Source organism: Herpailurus yagouaroundi, unplaced genomic scaffold, assembly GCF_014898765.1.
Source record: "Herpailurus yagouaroundi ecotype Mexico unplaced genomic scaffold, PumYag 100, whole genome shotgun sequence".
Taxonomy (NCBI): domain Eukaryota; kingdom Metazoa; phylum Chordata; class Mammalia; order Carnivora; family Felidae; genus Herpailurus; species Herpailurus yagouaroundi.
Window position 1 is genome coordinate 41230533 of NW_024412391.1, and position 15253 is coordinate 41245785.

Below are 15253 nucleotides of genomic sequence, written 5' to 3' on the forward strand. Positions count from 1 at the left end.
TTCACCTATAAGCAATAGCTTCTCTTTATTCCAGCAAAACCAGTATGAAATTCAAATGGTAAAAACAAATGCCATTCGTAACAGTAACAAAACTATAAAATACTAGGTATGAACTTAACAAGTTTAACACTAAATATATAGATTCTCAATGAATCAAAACAAATGTAGATAAACCACGTTGATTAGCAAACCGAAAATTTTTAAAAAACGGCATTGAGCAAAGACAGTATGCACCCTGAAACTTAAACATAATGTTATGTACCAATTTTACCTCAATTTCAAAAGAGAGCACACATCTTTCTTAGTGATTTGATAAGGGGTAACATACAGAGTCCAAGTGTCTTTTGTTAATAAATATTCAACTCCTCTCTTCTCTATATATAATAAACATAAAATGTTTAAAGTTAGAAAATAAGACTTCATGGTAGAACCCCTCATTGAGAGAATTCCATAGTATAAAACCTAACACAATATCAGAATTAACTCACATTTTCCATCTAAAAAACGATAAAGTCTTGTTGCTGAGCTTATAACAGTAGCTCTCATTCCCCTAAATCCCTCTTAGACACACTGGAATATTTACAATAAACTAAGATCACGTATTTCAAACTATACATGTGCCACATACAGTATTGTTTTAGTATATCTTAGGAGTACTTAAAATCAGAAAGTATATATGGCACATGAGAAAATTTTGGAAGAAAATTCTTTTATATCACCGGTAATGGGAATATGGAATTAAAAAAAAATTTTTTTAAATAAATCTCTTAGGATTCAGTCTCCAGGTTAAACTTTTACAATTCTACATGCATTTACTGATATATTTATTTTATTATACTTTTGGGTGTAATTCAGTATTATGCTATGCTAATTTTGTTACTTAAATTGTTCATTGGGAGCTCTTTGAGATTGGCTGTGTCCCTCTGATATAACCTTATCTTTTTGGTTTTTGAACAATTCCTTTCTTTCAGACAATACACAATCTCCAGGCTTTTCTTTTTTTTCTCTGCTCTAGCCCTAGAATCAGCCGTTTTGCCCAGGGGCCCTGGTTCCTTTTTCCTAGAGATTTACTTCTAAATATTTAGAAACCAAGATCTGGGTGCTGGATGTCAAAGATTTTTTGAGTTATAAAAAGGTAGCTCATACCAAAAAGCATTACGAGGAAAGGGCCTACGATTAAGGTAAAATGCTGAGGAGTACAGTTTAAAAAGATTAAGATAAAAAGGACACCTAAGTAACAATAATCTAGGAGGTGCTGAGAGGTCAAGAAGCCTGGAGATTCCAAAATCAGTCTATCAGAAAATGGAAGAACCAAGCAAATCATAAATCTTAGTAAATATTTAGATGGCAAAAGAGTAGGACCACCTAGAATATACTCTTTATTACTTTTATTGTTCTATTAACTTAATACACTGTTAAAATGTTAAGAGTTAAATACAACTTCTCCAACAATGCAGAGCCACTAAATTAATACTGTCTTCCCGGAAACCAAACCACTCAGTTTGAGTGGCTGAGAAGACACTTCTCAAGGCCATCTCTGAGGCAAATCCAGGCAAGTATTTTGAATTGTCCAGACTAAGAGGACTTAAAGAGGGGGGGAAAAAGCACTTAAAAAAAAGTCATTTAAGAAAAAGTCATTTATTACTTGAATAACAAAAAATAATCACAAGCATTTCTTTAACATTCCTCCCTAAAATCTTTCTTGAACTCAACAAAATATTCCCTCTGCCAAATACTTACACCTCCTTTTTTTGGGGGGGGGGCAGGAGAAAAAAATCACAATTCCTAATTTTCACACTTTGCAAAGATCAACATCGCTGGCATTGTGTTTAAAGCAACTAGGTACTCTTACGATCTTTTTTACCCCAAACTGAGTCACTCCACATCTGACCCTCAAGTCACCTGACACTCTGTTGGAGAAGGTTACTGAAGAGTCCTAACTGCAGGTTAACTCACTAGCTGGACCCAAGCAATCTGGAGGCTCCTCACCCCGTCCTCTGTCCTTAAAATGTGCATTCTGCTTCCCGTCCCTGATCCCTGAAGCTGCCCGAAGGATACAGCCTTGAGACAGTTAGGTGGTATTGAGAACATCTAGACAACATAGGAGGCTGAACCTAAGTTAGGGCCTCTATATAATCTTTTAAGATTTGGCAGAGGGAGATCTACTCGTATTGTTACCGCCTGAGACAAGCCTCTTATGTAAGTTCCCTTGCTTATTAAAACTGTCCTCAGAGTGCCTGGGTGGCTCACATTTGTTTAAGCTTCTGGCTCTTGATTTCTGCTCAGGTCAAGATCTCACAGGTCATGAGATCAAGCCCAGCATCAACTCCATGCTGCCTGCGTGGAGCCTGCTTGGGACTCTCTCCCTCTCCCCTGATTAAATAAACATTTAAAAAAAGAAAAACGAAACCTGTTCCCAGTATACTGGGGTACCTGGCTGGCTCCGTCACAGGAGCATGCAACTCTTGATCTCAGGGTCCCAAGTTCGAGCCCCATGTTAGGTGTAAAGATCACTTAAATACTGTAGGGGCGCCTGGGTGGCTCAGTCAGTTAAGCATCCAACTTCGGCTCAGGTAGTGATCTCATGGTCAGTGAGTTCAAGCCCTGCGTCCGGCTCTGTGCTGACAGCTCAAAGCCTGGAGCCTGCTTCTGATTCTGTGTCTCCCTCTCTCTCTGCCCCTCCCCCACTCATGCTCTGTCTCAGAAGTAAACATTAAAAAAAATTTTTTTTAAATAAAAATACTATTGGGGCGCCTGGGTGGCGCAGTCGGTTAAGCGTCCGACTTCAGCCAGGTCACGATGTCACGGTCCATGAGTTCGAGCCCCACGTCAGGCTCTGGGCTGATGGCTCAGAGCCTGGAGCCTGTTTCCGATTCTGTGTCTCCCTCTCTCTCTGCCCCTCCCCCGTTCATGCTCTGTCTCTCTCTGTCCCAAAAATAAATAAACGTTGAAAAAAAAAAATTTAAAAATAAATAAATAAATAAATAAATAAATAAAAATACTATTTAAAAAATCCATAAAAAATAAAAAACAAGAACAAAAACAAAAACTGTCACCTCTCAATCTGAAGTGATCTATCTCTTCTTTTAGTCTCTGGCCTCTCCCTGCCCTTTGCATAGGGGGACAGTTTCAGATCACAGCCAGGAACTCCCGAAGAGAGGAGCTCTGGAATGGACACTCTTCCCTCCCCTTTTCTAGCTCTCAGCCCGTTCATCCTGTCTCCCGGCTCTCTTTCTCCTCCCCAGGCTCCAGCTAACCACTTCCACATCAAGTCCCACACCATTCTCTAAACTGGTCTTTAGAGAAATTCTTTTCCTTACAAACATTTTTGCATATGAATGATTGAAGTTCGAAATAATTTATTTTAAAACTTCATTATATAGTCCTATCTTTCCACTTTCAATTCTCTTTTATTGAGGTCTCCCTTGCTCCAAACTATGCCTGCCTACTTGTTATTTCTAAACAGGTGCTCCATTTCTCTCCAAATCTTATGAATACTTCCAAGATCTAGATTAAATATCTAAATAGACTACAACTTTTACTATGCACATCACCATACATGTAAAATATTTTGTGAAAGGTCAAAATTGTTGACAGATGTGGGCTGAGATCCTAGCTTTGTTCTTATATAGAGGAAACAAAAAATGAGATAAATCTGAAAATGTACTTTATTCATATTTGTATTAGAATTCCTTGGAATTGAGACTGTCAATGTCACACACCTTAACAAAAACTGGGACCAGGGAACAAGACCTTTTTCCCTTTGAGGACAGGTATGTCAGTTCACTCGGTCCTTCTAAGGTCTTTGTTTTGTTTCTTCACATTCTTAAAATCAGGAAAGCTTACTTAGAATGTTAGAATTTTTTCTTTTAAGTAGGCTCCACACCCAGTGCAGAGCCCAACAAGGGCTTGAACTCACAACCCTGAGATCAAGCCTGGAGCGGAGATCAAGAGTTGGATGCCTGGGGCGCCTGGGTGACTCAGTCGGATGAGCATCTAACTTCGGCTCAGGTCATGATCTCGCAGTTGACGAGTTCAAGCCCTGCAGAGATAGGGCTCTGTGCTGACAGCTCAGAGCCTGGAACCTGCTTTGGATTCTGTGTCTCCCTCTCTCTCTGCCCCTCCCCTGCTCATGCTCTGTCTCAAAAATAAATAAACATTAAAAAAAAAATAAAAAAAATAAAAAAAGAGATGCTTAACCAACTGAGTCACCTGGGTACCCCTACAATGGTTTTTTTTTTTTTAATGTTTATTTATTTTTGAGAGAGAGAGAGTGTGAGTGGGGGAGGAGCAGAGAGAGAGGGAGACACAGAATCTGAAGCAGGCTCCAGGCCCTGAGCTGTCAGCACAGAGCCCGACGCAGGGCTTGAACCCACGAACCGTAAGATCATGACCTGAGCTGAAGTCGGACGCCTACCGACCGAGCCACCCAGGTGCCCCTAGAATGATTTTTTGTTTTTTAATCAACATTATGACAGTGATACAAAGATAAGGAGAACACAAAAGAGGCAAGACTTATGATATGAAAGCTCTATGAAATGAGACAAATCAACAATCAGTAAAGAAACTTCGTCATCCTTCCCAAATCAGAAATGAAATCTGAAACCCTCTTCATGCTTTAGAAATCTATCAGAATTGGGGCGCCTGGGTGGCGCAGTCGGTTAAGCGTCCGACTTCAACCAGGTCACGATCTCGCCGTCCGTGAGTTCGAGCCCCGCGTCAGGCTCTGGGCTGATAGCTCGGAGCCTGGAGCCTGTTTCCGATTCTGTGTCTCCCTCTCTCTCTGCCCCTCCCCCGTTCATGCTCTGTCTCTCTCGGTCCCAAAAATAAATAAAAAACGTTGAAAAAAATTAAAAAAAAAAAAAGAAATCTATCAGAACTTCCTTCTCACTGAACTATGTACTTGAGTTCAATTTCTATTCTATGTATCTTCTTTTTATACCACAAGGAAGGGGTCTATCTCAAGACAGTTATCCATGGGTAGTCACCTTTCTACAGTATTCTATTTCCATAGGGAGTATGAAAGGATCTACGCTTCCACAAAGATTAAGCAATCTGCCTATCAAATTCAGACTTCAGATTCTAGCTGAGTAGCCCACCATATTGCTCATAAAAAGTAGGAAATTTTTTTTTCATTAAATTGCAGCTTTAAATTGTCACATTATATGACAGCAGGTAGTTTTCTAATTACCCTTCCACCCATCCCCGATTTCTCCATATATTACAGAACTATTACTGCTGCCCAAGCTTTTCTGGTATCTAATTTGGAATTAAATAACTATGGGCTTTTAAAATAAAATATCAAAGGAATTGCAGATTTGTTAGCATGTTAAATATAGCACCAACTACAGGTTTACCTCTCAAAGCCAAAAATAGTATTTCTTGGTAAGAACAGGTCTTGTTTACTTGGCACTCAATACCTGCAAAGAACTATGCATGATTTCTTACTTGATTCTTACAACAAGTCTAGTAAGAGGCACTACTTCTAGTCCTCAGTTTCTGGAAGAGAAAACCAAGACCAAGGTTATATGGCTATTATGTGGTAGAATAAGGATCTGAACTCAGCAAGCTGAATTCAAAGTTGGTACTTTGTTCCAAGTACTGCTGTTTTGCATAACATTTTAAATGCAAACAGGTGCTGCTCCTGAGCAGCTATGTTAAAAGTAGGGCAGTAAAACTGAATCTGGTGTCTTCTAAAATAGGCATTCAGTTTTCCTAAGTGGGTAAGACTGTAACAATGTTTAAGTTTCTTGTATGACCATTTTTAAAAAAATTTTTTTAATGTTTATTTTTGAGAGAGGGCAAGAGAGAGCAAGAGCGAGAGAGAGAGCGAGAGAACGAGAGAGAGACGGAGAGCGCGAGGGAGACAGAATCCGAAGCAGGCTCCAGGCTCCGAGCTGTCAGCACAGAGGCTGATGCGGGGCTCAAACCCACGAACCATGAAGATCATGACCTGAGCCGAAGTTGGACGCTTAACCAACTGAGCCACCCAGGCACCCCCTGTATGACCATTTCTGATCCCTTGTCTTTATAAAGTAAACACATACTAAATTTTAAATTGCTACACAGAACAAAAAGCATTTTAGAAATGCTAACACAAGTGGAACAGGGTAAAGTATTTTTCCGGTTACTTTAACATTTTACTCTTTTTATTTGGACTTGGTTTACTTGGTGTCCCTAGGTATGAATTTACTTTTATTTATACTGCTCAGCATCACAGTGCTCCTGCAATCAGAGAATTCCTATCTTTCAGCAATTCTAGAAGGTTCTCTGCCATTTCCCTTCAAATACTGCCTCTTGCCAATTCCATCTCCCATTATGCGCAAGTTGTACCTTTTGTGTAACATGTTATACACCTTTTATCCCACAGTCTTTTAGTGATCCTATGCCTTTGGACTATAAACTTTACAAATATTTCTCAGGTTTTTTTCTCTCCGTTGTTAGGTGGAACAGAATGGCTAGAGCAGGCTGGAGTATTTCCCTTCTCCCAGGTCAGTTAGGGTCTGGTTAACTAGTTTCTCCCAGGCAGACCTCATTAAAATAGAGTCCTCTGGCATATTTCAAACTGGCCCCTTGTCCCTCCCCTTACCAGAAGCAGGAGGGAATTTTTCTCCCATATTTAATATGGGAACCTGGTCAAGCTCCTGGAAGAAAATCTTACAAATTTGTGGGGGCTCCACTGTGACTAGGTCTCCCTGGAGTTTTAAACTCTCAACTTGTCTGCACTGAGCCCCCAGCAATTCATCAATTACAGTTCAGGTTGACCCTGACACTGGTTCCTGCAATGGTTCCCACTACTGAGTCTCTGCTGCAATAAACCAAAACCAGAGAGTGCCTGTATTTGCCTGTCTCAGCAATCACAGGGGCTGGCCATTTGCCTGCGTCCTTCCATCTCTTATGAATCCAAGAAGTCAGTGATTTTTCAGTCTGTTCAGCTTATTATTTGTTGTCAGGATGGAGTGACCACTTCTGACAAGCCATGTACCTCTCTATTTTCCATCACTCTTTACACTCTGCTTAATTTCCTCAGATCCACCTTATACCTCACTAGTTCTCCTTGCAGCTCTAATGTGCTAGTTAATCTATTTGTTGGGATGTTAATTTCAGTGACTAAAGTCTAAAGAGTTCAATTTCTGTCTTATTCATGATATCTTATTATTATTTTTTACTTATTTCCTATTCATCCTTTTATGATTGTAATGATTTGAAATCAATTTATAGTTCTAAAGTTTTTTGGGGTGGTAATTCTGATCATATCTGCTCTTACTCCACGCATATTTAAAATAAAAAAAAATTTTAACATTAATTCATTTTTTGAGAGACAGAGAGAGCGCGCAAGCAGGGGAGAGGTAGAGAGAGAGGGAGACACAGAATCTGAAGCAGGCTCCAGGCTCTGAGCTGTCAGCACAGAGCCCAACATGGGGTTTAAACTCGTGAACTTGCAAGAACATGACCTGAGCCAAAGTCGGATGCTTAACCAACTGAGCCACCCAGGCATCCCTAAAATTTTTTAATCACAAGCTCACCTTTAATAGATGGTGACTCCATTTTTCTATAGGAATCCTATATGGGTTTTAGAACAGTTTCGTTTTTGTTTTGCCAAAAGCCTTTGGGATATCATCTACTTTGAAATTTTTTTAACATAGTATAACGGATTTGACACTTTCTACTGCCTTTAATTTCACTGCATTGCAGGACAGTCAATTTATGGTACAAAAAAATAACTTTACTTCAATGCTGTCCCCTAATGTAGTATTTACAACTATTAGGAATCCACATTTAAGTTAAAACTCAACCACAGAACACTAACAAATAAACAAAGAGAGATGTCAAATCACACATAACAGAAATTCCACAAAAGGAAAAGTTCACACAAAGACCATGATGACTATCTTATTTAAAATTGTGTTGTGGTTGGCATTTTTTTTACCTCAATAATAAGAGATCTGCCATTTTCAGAAAGCATCTTGAATTCAGAAAGATTAAAATGAAGTGGGGGGGGATCTTAAAACCAAGAAAATGTAATATGTAAGGCCAAGAGCAAGTTCATAACTTAAGGTGAGCACCACAACCACCTAGAAAGCCACAGTATCTACAAAAGAAGAAAGTATATTTCTTCTTACATGGGAAGCCAGGCCCTTAGGAGGCGGCTTGTCACCCTGGAATCAAAGTGCTGACGGCCTGGTGCAATCTATCTTCGACACCTGAGCGAGCCTGAGTTACACTCTTCCGCAGACCGCAAGGAAGTGGGAGCCTTTTTCCTCCCTTTCATAACAGAACAAGTTTCCAAGTGACTCCATCTTTCACGTATGTTTACTTTAACAGAGTGATAGTCACATCTTACTCTGTCCACAGAGTCAGGTTTATATTCCTGATGGTTCTGAAAAGTTCTGCTTTGATACACTGCAGTTTGTTATTAAGTCTCAGAAGAAAAGAGTAACTTAACTCTTCAAGTTCCATCTCCTCCAGGTACACATGCACACACATTGTACCACTTACCAATAAAACAAAGATTATCTTAAGCACAAACCTACTACCCTCAATTACAGGAGGCTAAAATAAAAACTGAAATTTATAGGACACAAAACATGCTATGATCTAGTGAACTTTATTTATTTATTTATTTTTTTAAATTTTTTTTTTTCAACGTTTATTTATTTTTGGGACAGAGAGAGACAGAGCATGAACGGGGGAGGAGCAGAGAGAGAGGGAGACACAGAATCGGAAACAGGCTCCAGGCTCTGAGCCATCAGCCCAGAGCCCGACGTGGGGCTCGAACTCACGGACCACGAGATCGTGACCTGGCTGAAGTCGGACACTTAACCGACTGCGCCACCCAGGCGCCCCTCTAGTGAACTTTAAAGACCAATAAAATCAAGTCTAAGAATTTGCCAACAGTATTTATCTCATTTTTTGGTTTTGGTTCTAAAACACTTTAGAAGATGAGGATAAAGGAAATGAAGAGACTCTGCTGGGGCGCCTGAGTAGCTCAGTTGGTTAGGCAGCCGACTCGATTTCGGCTCAGGTCATGATCTCACGGTTCCTGAGTTCGAGCCCAACATCAGGCTCCGCTCTCACAGCGCGGACCTGCTTTGGATCCTCTGTCTCCCTTTTTCTGCCCCTACCACGCTTACACTTTCTCTCTCTCAAAAATAAACATTAAAAAATTTTTAAAAAGAGAGAGACTCTACTATGGTCATAAAATCTGTATTGGGTTCACAGACTACATAATGAATTACTAGTTCCATAAACTAAACAATGAAGCACACAAATAAAGGGAAAGTATATGAAATAGGCAGTGATGAGGGACAGAAGCAGAAAAACATTCACCTTTAGCCCAGAAGACGGACCTATAGACTAGATAGTTCTGATAAGGATCAAATGCTTACTGGCTGCTACATTCTTAAAGGGTCTCATGACTGCCTGTACATCTCACCAATAGTTAATATCAAGCTGAATTATAAGCACCAGAGAAATCTTGCAAAAGTGGTTTTACAAGTAGAAATTCAAGGAAAACATTTATGATCTAATACTTCCTGCATGTTCCCTCCCCCCTGAAGACTAAGCATAGAACTACATAGAATCGGCTTCATACAGAAGTGCAGCTCTTTCTGCCCACAGGTCCTGTCCCTGTGCTACTTAAACAAATGTACTAAGGTGCACTGTAAAACGTCTCAAGAATTCTTTGTTAACCGGCACAGAATGCTCAATAATCCCGCAACAGGCAGTCCTTGACTTAAGGGCAATCTATGTAGATTAATGCTGATTGTGGCATTATGAATTTTTTTTTCCATCCTGCCAAAACACCACCTGCAATACATAACCACTCACATCATTCTGAATCATTCTCTGCCAGACTGCCTTGAGCCTCCTACCTGAACCTCTGCTGAGACAGCTGCTTAAACCAAGAGCTCCCACCTAGCCAATTTTCTTCTTCAGTTACCAGGACTTAGGTATTTGGATATAGTATTACAGATTAAAGGGAAAAAAAAATTAAGAGAATCATTGTGAACTAGTCTGGAAACCAAACCAACATTTCGAATACCATCTCTGGGAGTATAAATCTGGAACTCCAAAACACCAGCTTATATTCAAATCTCAAATCTCTGAAAGTCATCCTAGAGTTTGACTATAAATATATCCAGCCTGAAAAACAAGCCCAACTAATCTCCTCGCTGTGCATATCTATAGACAGTTAAATTAACATACATTTAACAAATAAATTTCAAAATTTCAGTGTCACTACTCTAGGAAAGGCTGTAAAAGATACACATTAATAAGCACTATGCTGCATAAAACTCTCACTTGAGTATCAATGCAATTTGCAGGCCCCATCTCTCTGATGCCAGAATCAGTTGTTTAGGAATTCAAATATGAAGTGTTAAGAAGCCCAGGTGAGTAAAAGGACCGATTCCCTTTCACTGATTCTCGGACTCATCCTGCTCTAACCTTCATAGTAATCCTAAATGCCTAGTTTAGGTGTTAAAGAGGCCAAGTTTCACAGAGTCATCACCTGTGATAGATGAGCTTCAGGAGGCTGAAGGGTAACAAAACATGCTACGATAAAAGAAGCCTCTCTGGCGTAAGGATTAAGATGACTAAAAAACGACAGACACAGGAGAGACCCTAAACATAGTAAAAGTTATCTTTTTGTAAGGGAAATTTAAATTTATAAAGGAAATCTCCATTTGTAAGGGTGTCTCCCTTTTACACCAGGAAGAAAAGGTTGACTCCAAATCATAAGGGAATATTACAAGAGAATCTTATCAATGGAGAAGGCACAGGACTTAAATATGCATAACAAACTACTAGTTTACCAGGATTTTCCTGGAAACCTTCCGTAACTAGGAAGGAACCCTTCCTAACCCTAACCTTCCATAACTGAAGAGGGTGTTTAAACCCACATTCTAAACCAGGCTCATTTCTCCCAGGGTATCTCCCATACATACCAAGACTTAAGCATGTTACATTTTTGTTTGTTTTTCTCTTGTCTTTTACTAGAGGTCTCAGCCAAGAGCTCAGACGGGTAGAAGGATTATTTTTTCCTTACCTACAGGGCTCTGCCCTCAAAACTGTAGCGGAAGAATTCCCACAGACTGTGATGGGGAGGCATATTATCAATCACTCATCACTCTCTAACCTAAATCAAAACTCCACCTTCTTTCACCACAGCTGGCCACTGTCCAATTTTAAAACTTCAAGAGCTATGTATAATTTTTAGAAGAAGCTGTTTTTGCTTTTTGTTTTGAATGTTTATTGACAGTTAATATGTATTTAACAATTTAAAACGTTTCAGATCCACCTACTGTGAAGCAGGCAGCGATTCTTAAAAGTATTTGCAACTTTATTTGCTTTTCACATTAAGTTACTGACTTCCGAACTGGAATACTGTCAAATATTTGAAACCTAAATCCTTGGTTTACAGTGTTCAACAATAAAAATTTAACTGAGTAAATTTTAAAGATCTAATTGGCTTTATTAATCAATTCATGAATTAGGCAGTATCCTCTCTAGCAAGTAGACAGGAGCTCCAAAGGGCTGCAGGAAAGGATTCTAAGAGGTAAAAAGAGAGGGGAAAAAAAGAAAATTATTAGAAAAGAACCCATTGCCTAGGGGAACTGAAGGAGTGTATCAAATTTCCTAGTGCTGATCAGGAAATTCTCATGGTGACTGGTTAAAGGTTACATTTCTGGGGGGCTGAAACTGCAGTTAGATTAGGTATTAAGTCTTGGTTTATTGACTTGGTGCTTTAACCTAAGTGACACCATTATGGGCCTGTGGGTTCCTTTTTAACAACAGTGTGCCCAAGCAGAAGGTTACATCTTGGTTCTTGAAGACATCTTTAAGACACCAAATACATGATCTAGTAAAAAACTTTAATGACTTGAGCATAGTTAAATCGGGAAATTAAAAACTGCCAAATATCAACATTCATAGACCATACTGTACATACGTTACACAAAAAGTCAATGTACAGGATACTGAGGTTGTGTGCAAATACAAAGGAAATACATTTGTGCTTTCAAAATTGAAGGACAGACTCTTGACATTCAAGGGTATTTATTTCTAAGACACTGGTAATAAACATCATAATTTTGGAGGCTAATGATAAGATAATGGAGTACAAACGAGAAACAAGCCCAATCATGTCACCTCAAATTCTGAACCTGAATGAGAATTCTTTTTATTTTTTACGTAACTGAATTTCAACTATATTATGCAAAGTAGCCCATTCAATTTCACAATGCAGAAAGGTCTAAATATAATCAACAGGTACATTTACTATTCAAAGGAATTGCTACAATCTCCTTTTACTTATTCATTGGAAAATAAATGGGAAAAAGAGTTCTATTGTCACTACAATAATAGTGTGGCTGAAGCCCTACCTTATTAGAGAGAGATTCCTAAATCAGTCTGCAAAAAAGCTAGTCAGGGTAACATGTTCATTTCAATTTTAAAGTCTACCCTCCAACCCCCAACATTTTATAGTCTGACAAGAAACCTCAGATTCTTAACTAAGTGCTGCTGCATTGATTAACCTGTGGCTGATGCTGGGCTGTAGTGACCCACTTCTGTTTTATTCACTGCTGTATCCCAAGTTCCTAACACCACACCTCATACTCCCAAAGGTGCTCAAAAGACATTTGTTGAATGAAGTCAACCTTTCACAGTTCACTGGTATTCTTCCGACTCACTCTATTTCAGACCAAAATTACATTTGAAAAATTCCTGAAAATTTCCTGCAGGCATTTGAAGTTTGTCTACTTAGGAAATTTTTTAAAAAGCTCTCACTCGTCCTTTATTTCATTCCATTTACTTAAAATTAGGAATGAACCGTGTGATCATTTTTTAAGCCTATTTCAAAATGTACCAAGGTTACACTGAAAAATCTTTCCCAGGATTTTGAAGGTCTTGGGATTGTGGTCAGGAAAGAGCAGTAAAGCCAGAGCACCAGACCTATAACTGAAACACCAGTTAGCTCCAGGGCTCATAGACGGTCATTCCTTCGCCTTTTATATTTTATCTGAAACATAAAAATCATAAAATCTAAGGTCATTCTAAAAAGCATTTCAAAGCACTGGACTTACCATTATAGGTTATTCTTGGCTTTGTTAAACACATCACAAGATGCAAATCCATTTCATCTGAAGGTACAAATTTTGAGCATACAGGGCACTTAAATCCTAAAAAGTAAAAGAAACCCATTTTACTTAATTATTCTGAATGTCCAATTCTGTTTTTTAATAAAGTACAGAAGACTAAAAGCATTTCAAATTTCAGTATTACACGTACAGTAATATACTACTTAACCGCAAGTTCGTTTGGGAAAAGGGTTTGTAACTATAATATCTGACTTAAGTCACTTTACAAAGACCATCCCATATCAAATAAAACAAGTACAAATGAGAAGAAGCAGGCTCACTACAAAACTCCCAAATCTTTTTCTAATGTATGGGTCCAATCATTTTTGTTTCTAATTTTTTCCTTTAACCTGGACTTATCATTTCGTGGAAATTACCTTTCCCAGCTTGGTAGAGCACAGTTTGAATCCCAAGGTTTTATTGCTAGACGGTACTTTAGAAACTATTCTACCGCACTGATCTTTTAAAAATTATTCTGATGAAGAAAGTCAAAAATCAGCAAAATCAGGTCTAGAACCTAAGACGCCCGTCTTCCAGTACCGTGATCTGTCACACTATGCTACTCAAGTCACAATGCAAACAGAAAAAAGCACCAAACAGGGCAGATTTCCCAGTCAATTTCGACACTTAAATATTAGCTTGTTTCCTACCATATTCAATCTATACTACTAAGTATTTGCTTAAAGCGGTCTATTAAAAATGAACTGGTATACCGAAGAGAGAGTATGTTATGTATTCAGTTCTATCCTGCTCCCTGACTTCCCAGGGGACTGTCCCATCTCTGGTTCCTTGCTGTCCCCTGCTGCCCTACAGCTCCCTCAACACCCCTACACTGCTTGAGCAGCACTGGACACCTGACTGCAGACAGCCAATTAATACTTCCGGGCTAAGAACTACAAAACAGAAGTGGCACAAAAAGATGGTCTGGGCCAATCTGTTTTTCTTGGAAATATGACAAGAAATGGCAAGAGAGTACACACTGGTCAGGTGTAAAGAGCTGAAGCAGAAAGGTCACATGTAGGTAAGAGAGAGCCCAGTGGCTCATGTGTAAGCTGAGCTTACAAGAGAATAGCAACTATCAGCCAGCGAAGGACAACGGTTTGCATGGAGATCCCAGAGCAGACGTGTAGAGAGGAGCAGAAGCACAGTGAGAGACCAAAGCTAATAAGAAGGGGAGTGACAGACACCAGTCCCTAAGGTAAGGCTGCCTCAGACTCTGACAGCTCTGTACTTCTGGCACTCTCCTCCCTTCATCGCGACTCAAAACTTACTGTGACCAAACGTGTCAGACTAGACTCATACCTCATGCACAATTTTGTACAAATTAGGAAAAGGTTTTGGCGTGGGTACTTAATCCAGGTATTCAACTTCCTAAATGAAATAAATGCTACTGAACACCATTTTTCACATTGTATTCAATGTATTTTCAAAGAACATACGTTTTTTTCTTTTAGTAAAATGCACTTAATACAATGTGAAAAAAATGTGTGTAAATGTATGTTTACTGCCCCTTCTTGAAAACCACCAAAATGAAAAAGAAAGAGGAAAGATATCCGTCTAAAATGAAACTGCAGGAGCACCTTGATGGCTCAGTCGTTTAAGCATCTGGCTCTTGATTTCGGTTCAGATCATGATTTCACAGTCAAGAGATCAAGCTCCACATCAGGGGTGGAGTCCGCTTAAGATTCTCTTTCCCTCTGGCCCTCCCCCGCTCCCACTAATAAGTAAATAAGAAACTGCAAAATAGCTATAACCCCCAAATACAGAATATACCAATACAAGGAAACTTAGATCAAATGGGGAGAAGACAGAGACTCTCAAGTAGCATTCATATTTCCAGGACCAACTATCTATCTTTCACTTGGAACTGTAAAAACTTTCTTCCCTTGAGGTTTTCAACAGGACATACAAGAGGGCAAGAGGCCAGTTTTTTTAACTACTGATCAGAATCACCTGAGTATAGGCACATAAACTCTAAATTATCAAAGTACAATACTGTGAACTACTGAGAGCCATCCAACTGCCACAAAGTAGAGCTCAAGGAGAAAACTCTATGTACAAAGAACCACCTGGATTTCTAATTAAATACTATAAATTCATGTGTTTCTTTC

General features: G+C 39.2%; 1 long non-coding RNA gene across 1 annotated transcript in view; it reads right to left on the minus strand.

Moving 5' to 3' along the window:
- Positions 1-13210, minus strand: part of LOC121028532 (uncharacterized) — a 46721-nt gene extending 33511 nt beyond the window's left edge. Inside the window, exon 1 of the long non-coding RNA XR_005789282.1 lies at positions 13089-13210. This is a non-coding gene — a long non-coding RNA (uncharacterized LOC121028532). The remainder of the gene's footprint in view (positions 1-13088) is intronic.
- Between the last annotated feature and the right edge of the window lie 2043 nt (positions 13211-15253).